This window comes from Natator depressus, chromosome 11, assembly GCF_965152275.1.
Source record: "Natator depressus isolate rNatDep1 chromosome 11, rNatDep2.hap1, whole genome shotgun sequence".
Classification (NCBI taxonomy): Eukaryota; Metazoa; Chordata; order Testudines; family Cheloniidae; genus Natator; species Natator depressus.
In genome coordinates, this window is record NC_134244.1 from 73986791 (window position 1) to 73996846 (window position 10056).

The 10056-nt window shown below is 56.7% G+C and overlaps 1 non-coding gene across 1 annotated transcript; it reads right to left on the bottom strand.

Annotated features, from left to right (window-relative positions):
* Window positions 1–6894: 6894 nt before the first annotated feature.
* TRNAS-CGA (transfer RNA serine (anticodon CGA)) lies at window positions 6895–6976 on the bottom strand. The gene has a single exon. It is a non-coding gene; the product is annotated as a tRNA-Ser (tRNA).
* Between the last annotated feature and the right edge of the window lie 3080 nt (window positions 6977–10056).

A 10056-nucleotide genomic window follows, 5' to 3' on the forward strand; every position in this document is an offset into this window, starting at 1 on the left:
TCTGAGAGGGGGGGCTGGCTGTCTGGCTACACTGTTACGTGTGAAAAATGCAGATTTTTCTTCCCCATAATTACAGCACTTACTCCTAGACGACATTTGCTGACTGGCTTTAGCAAGAATCATGAAAAATGGGCCTTCACACAGTTAGCACTGACTGTCAGCCCCTGCCATGTCGTGATACCGTTCAAAGCCCCATACACTGGTTTGAGGAAGGTATTTTAGTGCTTGTAGGCCCGGAATGTATTCAGCTGATTTTTAGAGCCTGTTAGACTTTTGGTACGTTTTTCAAAAGCATCTGTTTAAAATAATGTAGGTCTGGGATCGGGCACCTGACAACACAGATGGGGGCCTAGTGGGTTGTTCAAAACAGGTTAGGCACCAGGGGCTAGCTCCACAAAAATATTGAGGTGGGCTTGGCTGCTACTTTCACTTTAGCTACCTAAATCTGACACTGAGATGCTGCTGATCCTCAACCCCCCCCAGCTATGGCCTAAATGTAAGGGGACTGTTGCCCCCTTACTAACAGTCAGTGGGGGTGTTTTGGTTAGCTAGCTCCCAGTCCTAAAAGGGGGAAGGGTCGATGGGAAACCAGGACCCTGAGACTGATAGTCCCAAGGAACAATGGGGAGAGGCCAACACACCAGGTCAGCCTGAATGACAGGGCGAGAAGGCTAATGAGGGAGTCGGGAGGCCAGGGGGGTCCCGTCCTCCGTGTGAGCTGGATTTGCCTGGGTCAGACAGACAGAGTGGGGCCGAGCTAAGGAGAAAGCAGGGGCCCGAGCTGAGCTGGGGAGCGGAGCTGTGCCAATCCAGGGGGACCAGTAAAGCAGCCCAGAGAGAGCAGACCTGTCCTGGGAGCAACCAGAGCCAGAGGGGCCAGAGAAGCAGCCCAGGGAGCGGGAGGCAGAGCAGCAGCCGGGCAGAGACCGAGTGGTGGGGCTGGGGCGGGAGCCGTCCGGAGGTGGATGCGGTGAGCAGCTGGGGAGAGCGAGGGGGACCCTGGGCAGCGGGCCCCGCACAGGGAGACGTCTCAGCCCAGAGGCTCTGCAGGCCAGGCTTGGATCGTAACCCCGACAGGGCGGGGGCGACACTGGGCAGAAGGGTCCTGCCACTTAGCGCCTGAGAGCGTGTGGCCACCACCAGAGCAAGCGTCCGACCCGCAGCATCCCCGCAACACGGCCAGGGCCGGAGAAGGGGCCTGGGACTCACAAGGAACAGACTGTGAACTGCCCTGACGTTCCAGAGACGCTGTTTGTGATGTTCCCTGCCACAGAGCGGGGTGATGCGTTTCCTTTCACCTTTCCCATTATTCCTTATTCTTTTTAAAATTAATTGTTGATTAAATAACTTGCATTTTCTTTAAATTGTATGTACTGGTCAGTGGGTCAGGGAAGCGCCCAGTGCAGAGAGTACCCCAGAGTGGGGACACCCTAGCCCCTGTCCTAGGTGACCACCGCAGGGTTGGGGGTCGAGCCCCCCAGGACTCCTGGGCCCAGCCTGGTTGGGGTTACGAGGACTCTGCCAGACAGGAGAGTGGGAGGGGAGTCCTCGAGGGCAGGGAGCCCACTGGGTAAAGGCAGTGGGAGCGAGGACTCAGATCCTTTCGCTAGTCCACTTCACCGGGGTCGTGCAGAAGCCAGGAAATTTCCCCACAAGAGCGGGACTATTCCCCCGCTTACAGGAAGAAGGAGGTGCCTGAAAGTAGGACCCACAAAACCCAGCGTGCGAGGCATCTCCACACCGACGCTAACCAACAGGAAAGGCCGATGGGAGGGGTGTGCCCTGAGCCCCAGCCCTCTCTGGATCTCAGGTTACGAGGTCTGGCTTGGAGAGAGGTACCTCCCCTGGCTCCCTCCCGCCCAGCTTTCCCCCACCCCCTGCCCTACCCTGCCCTGCCCCGGCCGTACCTGGTTCCAGCCCGGCCCTGCCGCGGGGTGGGACCAATACTGCTGCCAAGGCCATCCCGAGGGGGGTGCGGGCCCGGGGCAAACCCCCCTCTGCCCCAGACCCCGCCCCACTCCACCCCTTCCCCCAAGACCCTGCCTCCTTCCGCCCCTGAAGCAGCAAGATTAATCCCATACATTGGATTAATTGTGACTTATTTGCCAGATTTGAAAAGAGACCAAAAGGACCTGAGTCTCCTCGCTGTCGATAGCCCCCCGCTTGGTCAACCAGCACTGAGACGCTGAGGGGCGGATGGCTGAGAGGTCTCACCAGAGGTCCCACAGGACGGCCCAGGTCACCATCAGAGCGGATCGCTCTCAGATCCAGACCCACCTCTTTGTGAGGACCTCCCGCGATGAGAGCAACCCCCCCCCCTTGCCCACCCTCCACACACACACCCCTCCTTGGTAGAGAGAGGGAAACAGGGAAAAAAGAAGCAAGAGAAGAGGAGAAAGGAGGGAGGAAAGAGGAAAAGGGAAACCAAAAAGCATAAACCCCAAGGTCCCCAATGTTTCCAAGCATCAAAGTGCTCGGTAGGAAATCAAATTCTGCCCCCTTAAGCCAGTGTTTTCTGTGCTGAGAATTCTGCCTGCAGCAGGTGCATCAGACCCAACAGGTTCCAAACCTCTCGGAGCCTCCGACCTTGTCCAAGGGAAGTTCGTTTAAGGGCACAACCAGGGGTAGGAAAGGAGAAAACTCCACAGAGGCTCCTCCTCATGCTATGACGTGAATCCTAATTCTCTCCCCGTCCTCGAGGGGAGACCTGGCGAAGGAGACGTGCGGCTGCAAAGCCGGGGGGGTCTCAGCGACTGCCCTGGCCCTGCACCTCGGCCCTGCCCCGCTGAAGTCGGGGTCTCTCTGTGAGGTCACCCCCTCCCCACCACCTTTGCCCAATGGGCTGAGGTCCTGCAAAAGGCCTTTGTGATGTCACTGCCCCCCCTATCCCTCCCCTCCCAGCTGATGTCCTGCCCCTGCCCAGCCTCTGTGGAGCTTGGAGTTGTTGCCCCCGGATCTCCGCACTCAATGACTGGTGAGTCGGGGGATGGAGCCGGCTATAAATAAAATACCAGTTTTTCATAAATTAGTCGACTTAAGGCCAGAAGGGACCATTGGAGCATCTAATATGACGCCCTGCATCTCCCAGCCCTCCTGTGTATCACAAGAGCTGCTTTTTGATGAAAGCACCTTCCCGAAAGGCATCTAGTCTTCACTGGAAGACATCAAGAGATGGAGAATCCATCACTTCTCTTGACAGTTTGTTCCAGTGATGAGTCGCCCTCCCTCTTACAAATCTCTGCCTTGTTCTAAGGAGAATTTTTCTGATTTCTACTTCCAGACATTTGTTCTTGTTTTGCCTTTCTTTGCAAGACTAAAGAGCCCTTTAAATACTTGGTGTTTTCTCTCAGCGAAGGCACTTGCAGGCTGCCATCAGCTCACCTCTCCATCTTTCTAAAACCTAAACAGACTGAGTTTTTCAATCCCTCCTTATAAGTCTTCTCCATCCCTCAATGTGGCTCTTTTCTGCACCCTCTCCAGTTTTTTTAACATTATTTTTGAAATGTGGACACCAGAACGGGATGCAGTATTCCAGTGTCAGTCTCACCACTGCTGAATCACCTCCCTTTCCATCCTCTCTTTATCTATCCATGGATGGCGTCACGGACTCACAGGACTTGTGCTCTCTCTCAGCCTCGTACAGTCCTTGGGAGGAACCCCCTTCAGCGTGACAGCCCTTCTCGGACATCCACTCTCTCGAGGGTTAAGCCGTAGGCCCTTCCGCCTCCTGGAACCCCTCTTCTCTGAGCCTTGAGCATGCCTGTCTGCCGTGGGCCCCCTCAGGGAGTCCCCTCACTCTGGACCCCTGGGGCCTCTACTCCCAGAGGGAAGAACGCAACCCCGATCTTGAGATTGCCGTGACTCTCAGCCAGCGTAAAAGAGAGGGGTTTATTGAGCATCTGAACACAGCACAGGAAACTCTCAGGGCCTCAGGCCTAACCTCCCTCAGCACAGTCCATCTAGGTCTCTCCTGCACCCGTGTGGGCTCTGGCTGCTTTCTCTCCCCAGTCCAGAAGCCCCCTCCTTCCAGCTAAGCGTCCGATATCAGCTTCCCACAAGCCTGTGTCCTTTGTCTTCTGTCCCAGGTGAACAGGCTGCCTGGGTCTCCTCTATCTCAGCCTCTCCTCTCCTCCCTCTTTTCTTTCCCCCAGGCTGGAAGCAGTCACCGGGTCTTCTCTGCTCAGCCCATTGTCCTACTACTGGCCCGACCTGGCTGTGACTTCCAAGCTGGGCCTCCCGCTCACCAGTCGCTGGGGTATCCATTCTCCAGGCCTTTGCCTGAGGGCCCAACTGACAGGCGAGATCACCGCTGGTCCTCTGTAACAACAAACGACCTCTCCCACCAGTGCCACCTCGTTAAACAAACAGCACCCAGGGAAACTGAGTCCCACACGCGGCATGCAAACCATTGAAAAACCAAGAAAATCCCCCCGTCATCACCGATGGCTTTGGCCCTGTTCCCCACAGCATCGCACCGGGAGCGGATGTTGAGCGGCTCGCCCGGTATGACACCTAAATCCTTGACAGAGTCACGGCTTCCCGGAGTACAGTTCCCCCTCGGTGGCCTGCCTGCTCTGTCCTGCTGCCCCCTCCCACTGCGCCAAGAGGGGACCTGGTGACTGGAGCTGCTGTGGTTGTGTGAGAGCGCCGGGCTGAGACCAAAGGGCACCTCCGTTCTGGAACAGAGGGGTCTGGCCGGTAGGCGCAATCGCCCCCGGTTTGGGGCACAGAAGGGGCTGTGGCTGGCAGCAGCTTGAAGCCCGTCCCCCAGCTGCGCTAGGCACTGTTTGAATGAATGCAACGTCTGTGTTACATACGGGCTCCGGGTGCTCGGTCGGAAGCACTGAACTGCCTCAGAGTTCTCTGTTTGCAAGGTCGGTGCCAGGAGATTAGAGAGACAAGGCAGGGAGGGGATCTCTTTCATTCTCCAACTTCTGCTGGGGAGAGACCAGCCTTCGAGCTCCGCAGAGCTCGTCCTCAGGCCCTGGTCTCTCTCCCCAACAGAAGCGGGTCCAATAAACCATATGACCTCCCCGGCCTGGTCTCTCGGTGTTTTCTGCTCCCATGGGCGTGGCTGGGAAGGGCCACAGGGCTCAGCAGGCTCAGGGAGAAACCTCAGCCCCACTGGAGACAGGAGGGGAACAAACCTCACAATCCGTGTGGTCACTGCAGGTCTGTGCATCTGCCCACTCCTCCCTCAGTGGCAGTCTGTGGGGGAGGTCTAGGGTGGCCAGAGGTCCCGATTTTAGAGGCACAGTCCCGATTTTTGGGTCTTTTTCTTATATAGTCTCCTATTACCTCCCACCCCCGTCCCGATTTTTCACACTTGCTGTCTGGTCACCCGAGGGAGGTCTGGCAGCCCCCTCCCCAGCCACAGTCCGTGCGTGCCCAGCAGTCTGTGCATGTCACAGCAGCCCCCCGCTCACTCCCACTTGGAGCCCAGATCGGGGAGGGCTGGGCCTCTGGTTTGTTTGATCCCTGAAGGGTTTTCTGGGCACTAACTGGGACCCCAAGTTTCTCCTAATTTGAGGAAATCCCTGTGAAAACTCACCTTTTCCGGGGGTCTGTTTCACACCCTCCGCCAGAGACGTTCCCCATTCTTTCTCCAGTTCAGCTGGCAGCAGGTCTCGTGCGAGGGGCGGGGGAGAGCTGAGATTTCAGGCTGCCGTGTTATGGCGGGATTGCTGCGATTAACTGGCTGAACGTGCTAATTCTGAGGACGAAACAGGGAAAGGGGCAGAGATCGAGAGTCAGGGAGTGAAATGGAGAAAATACAGGAAGCATTTCGAGCAAGGGCGAAGTGCAATGACCAGAATCCAGAATATTCTCTGCACCCCTTGTCTAACTCTGGGCCCGATTCTCTTCCGCATTGACGGCCCTTTCCCTGTCTCCGGCCGTGTCTGGAGGGCTTTATGCCCTGTCCAGCCCCTTCACACTGCCAGGAAGGGAGAGGTGTGATGGAATCTTCGCCCAAACAGGAACCAGGCCCTGTGTCACCTTCATCCTGGGTTTCAGATGACCCCGAGAAGTTGGGGGGCCACCGGCGCCTAGAGCATGGCCCTGCCACAGAGGCCCCGCCCCTGGTCATCCTCTTCCCCCGAGGCCCCGCCCACCCACTGTTCACTCCTCTGGCCCCCGAGGTCCCCCTACCTGCCCATCGCTCCTCTCCGCCTCTTCCCCCAAGACTCCACTCACCCCCTGCTTGCTTCTCTCTGCCCCTTTCCCTGAAGGGGGGCTACCGGGGGGCCATGGGGCCAGGCACCCGTCCCTTTTCTCTGTCTTCGGTGAGCGGGGGGCAGTGGGGTCCTTGGGGAAGGAGGTGGAGCAGGACAGGAAGAGGCACGAGAAGACAGGGCTGCGGGGGAAAAGGCCGAGGGGGGGTGGGGCACAGGTTTTGGGGGAAGAGGCGGAGGGGGGATGGGAAGAGGCAGAGCAAGAGCAGGGCATCGGGCTAAGAGGCAGAGGGGAGCGGGGTGCAGGCGGGGCCCCCACTTCTCTGGAGCTTCGCTTCCGGCCCTCGAAAGATGACCACGGGCCCACGGGCCTCCGGAGGGGAGACCCGCCCCACATCCCCAGCGTTTCCCCCCCGCATGGACGGCCTTTTGGGGGAGGCTCAGCCTCCCCTGGCCTCTGATACGGGCTGCCCGTGCTCAGCTCCTTCCACGCGCTGGAGAGGAGCAGCACCCAGGGGTGGGGCTGAGCCGGGGGGTGCTGGGTGAGGGGCAGAGGCCTCGGGAGCTGAGACCGCAGGGACACAGCGTGAGGCACCATCCCAGGCATCCCCATGAAAGGAGCAGAACAGGGTTTCCTTGGGGTGGGGAGTGTATGGAGAGCATCCCAGGGTCGGTGGAGATGTATTGCCCTGGTGAGCAAGTGTGGCTAAAACACAGGCCTCGCTGCGAGCGGGATTTGAACCTGCGCAGGGAAACCCGATTGGATTTCGAGTCCAACGCCTTAACCGCTCGGCCCTCACAGCTGTGAGTGACGTGGCCCCCTAAGGCCCGAGAAACTGGTAAATAATCACAGTGCCCAGGCCTGAAGTCCTCTGAAACACAGAATTCAAACAGGAAACCTGGCTCCCAAAGCAGAGGGGGATTTGGGGTTCTCGTTGCTTAGCCATGTGGTTAAACATCAAACCAACCCCCTCCCGTGGGGCCTGTAATTGTTGCTATCCCCACTGTAAAGGGAGACAGGGAGAGGTTCACTGACCTGACCAAGGCCACGCAGGGAGTTAGAGCCCAGCTCTGCCCCTCTCTGCTTTATCCTCCCCTGTCCTGACTGTCTCGCTCGATTCACCTGTTTTTATTGTCTCTTGTCTCTCTTTATAAACAGGACTAAGCCATGACTGGACTGTCAGACGGGAGAATGGGACACGGCTCCCTTCACTTGGACCCTGGATTTCTCATTCCTTCAGAGAAACTTCTCAGTGGAAAAATGAATCACATTCAAATGACTACAGATTATGAACAGTTTGTAATTTTTGTTGCCTTGGAACACGGCTCTCCCCCCCCGCCCCAGCCTCTTCCCCTGAGTCAGGAATTATGGTTTATTGGTTCACTCTGATTTGTTTCAGTTTTATGTTCGCATCTATTGCAACTAATTGGTCAGAATCTGTCACTTCCAAAAGTCCCAGACGCGTGTCTCAGTTTCCCCACCTAGCTCCCTTCTCGGTACCTTTGATTTTCCTCAGAGTCTCCTGGTTTGTTGGCTCCAATAACCAGGTCTGATTTCCAGGTCAGGAGACGTGTCCTCCAGCTGCTGGAACTTTCCTTTTTCACATCAAGAAAGAAACAGGTTTTTTCCCAATAATCATGATTTATTTTATTTTTGTATTTTACTGTGAATTTCTTGCCACTGAAAAATGCTGAATTGAGGGGCCTGGAGAATGAATCTCTGTGTAGCCAGCCACAGAATAGCTACAGCCCCAGCAATGGCTGGGAAAGCTTCCCCGAGGTGTCCCGTCAATGTGCTTCAGCCCTGATTGACTGAGACCAACTCTGGGGACAGGATGGGAGTTCAGTCCCCGTGGGCAATTCACTCCTCGGCCTCCATGCTTCAGTGACCAATAGATTCCAATGTTCCTGCTGGTCTTTGTTCTGTGGACATCTGCCCACCTGCAACTGGACCGAGATCAACTCCCCTCAAACCAGCTCATTCCTCACCGGTTTCTGAATGGTCATCACGTCCCTGCCCGAAGGCTGTGGCTGCACTGGGGAGTTTACAGTGGCAGTCTCTAGTGGAGCCGCTGGAAGCCGACGGGAGGGAGCTCTCCACCCTCAACGAGCAGCCATAGCCATGTTGGCAGGAGAAGCTCTCCCAGCACCATAGCACTGTCCACACCGGCACTTAGGTCAGTGTAACTTGTGTCACTCGGGGGGTGGCTTATTCACACCCCTGAGCCACATACGTTCTACCGACACAAGGGGGAGTGTAGACGCAGCCTTAGCAGAGAAGCGATTAAGAAAACCGCTTTAGTTTTGGAGGAAATGCAGGAACCCCAGGTTTGTAATAAACCAAAGGAGATTCCGACCCCACGAGTCACCTTCCCCACTTTGCAGCTGTGCCCTGGGACAGTTGTTTTGTCTCAGCCTGTGGCCAGAATAATGAGGTGTGAAGGGGAAGGAGCCAGGCACCTGTCTATGGTGCTTCTGACATCCTAGAGGGGAGAAAGGAGAAAAGACGCTCAGTCCCCCATGCCACTCACACAGGGGGTGGGAACTTTGGTGGTAATTGAAAGAGAATCAAGGGGCTCAAAGAGAGACAAAGGTGTTAACGTCACCCTGTCACTGTCCAACATTAAACAGGTGAAACAAGGCTTGCCGTTTGGGCGGCTGGACAGAACAAGCCTTCAGGCTGAAAAGTGACATCGTTTCTCGCAATTTCAGCAAAACCCCAAATCAAACAAACCCCCACAACAACAGGCACCTGAAAAGTCCTGCCCCTGACTTCACCTTTCCAAGGTCTTCTCCGCACTCTCTCCCGCCCCAAGTGAGAATCCTACACCTTGAGAAACAAACCAAATTCAGACCCTAATGCAGCTCTCCCTCTGCAGGATGTTGGAGAAAACACAGGTGAAAAAAACTTCCAAGGTAAGCTGCAAACGCAGCCTTGGTCGAAATTTGAAGCCGGGATCTCTTGCTTGGTAAAGGAGACTCATGCCCGAGTCCAACAAACCCTTTGGGAACTCGAAGGAAGCCGCATCCCACAGGAGTTTCCAAAGACAAACCACCGGCCACACACCCAGGCAGAAGAAGCCTGGACATGGCAAGGGGCAGCAGCAAACACACCCTGGGCGAGGGCTTGTCCGGGAGCTGCAGCCAGGCCCCTTGGCACCCAAAGTGAGAATCAGACCCTTACAACAACAAGCCACATTTGGCCATTGCTGAAATTGTCAGGCCTCAGAACTTTGGGCCAGAAACCAACAGCCAAATCTAGCTTTAAAACTCAACCACTTGGAAATGGCACTTCCAGCGTGGCACCAGACCGCAGGCGACCGTCTGTGTGTGTCCGGTTGGCTGCCGGCAGGTAGAGTCCAGGGCCTGCATCTTCGCTTCCCACAGCGGGAGATTTTGAGACCCTGACGATTAGGGGAAGGACAGGCAGGCCGTGGCCACGCTTGCAGATGCACGGTGCTGTGAGTTAAACCTGCCTTCTACAGCCGCGCAGGGGGAGCGCTGCAGCCTGTCCACACTGGCAGCTGCCAGCCCACTGTCCTGGCCACGTTTGCCGCTGCAGTGGGAGGGGCGCATTGGGGCAGCCATCCCAGCGTTCCCGTGGCTGCAACGTGCTTTTCCAACGGGGGTGGGGTGGAGTGTGACAGGGAGCGTGGGGGGAGAGAGAGTGGGTTTGGGGGGCTGAGAGTGTGTCAGCGTGCTGTCTTGTAAGTCCAGACCTCCCTCCCTCCCTCCCCCACCTCTCTCTCACTCACTGAAAGCAAACGGCCGTTCTTTCCTTTTTTCTCATAGACGAGAGAAGCAGCCGCTCGCTGAAATGGACCCCAACCCCGCCTCGCCGCCGCCTCGCTCTGCAAGCAAACAGGAGCGGCCGGCGCTCCAA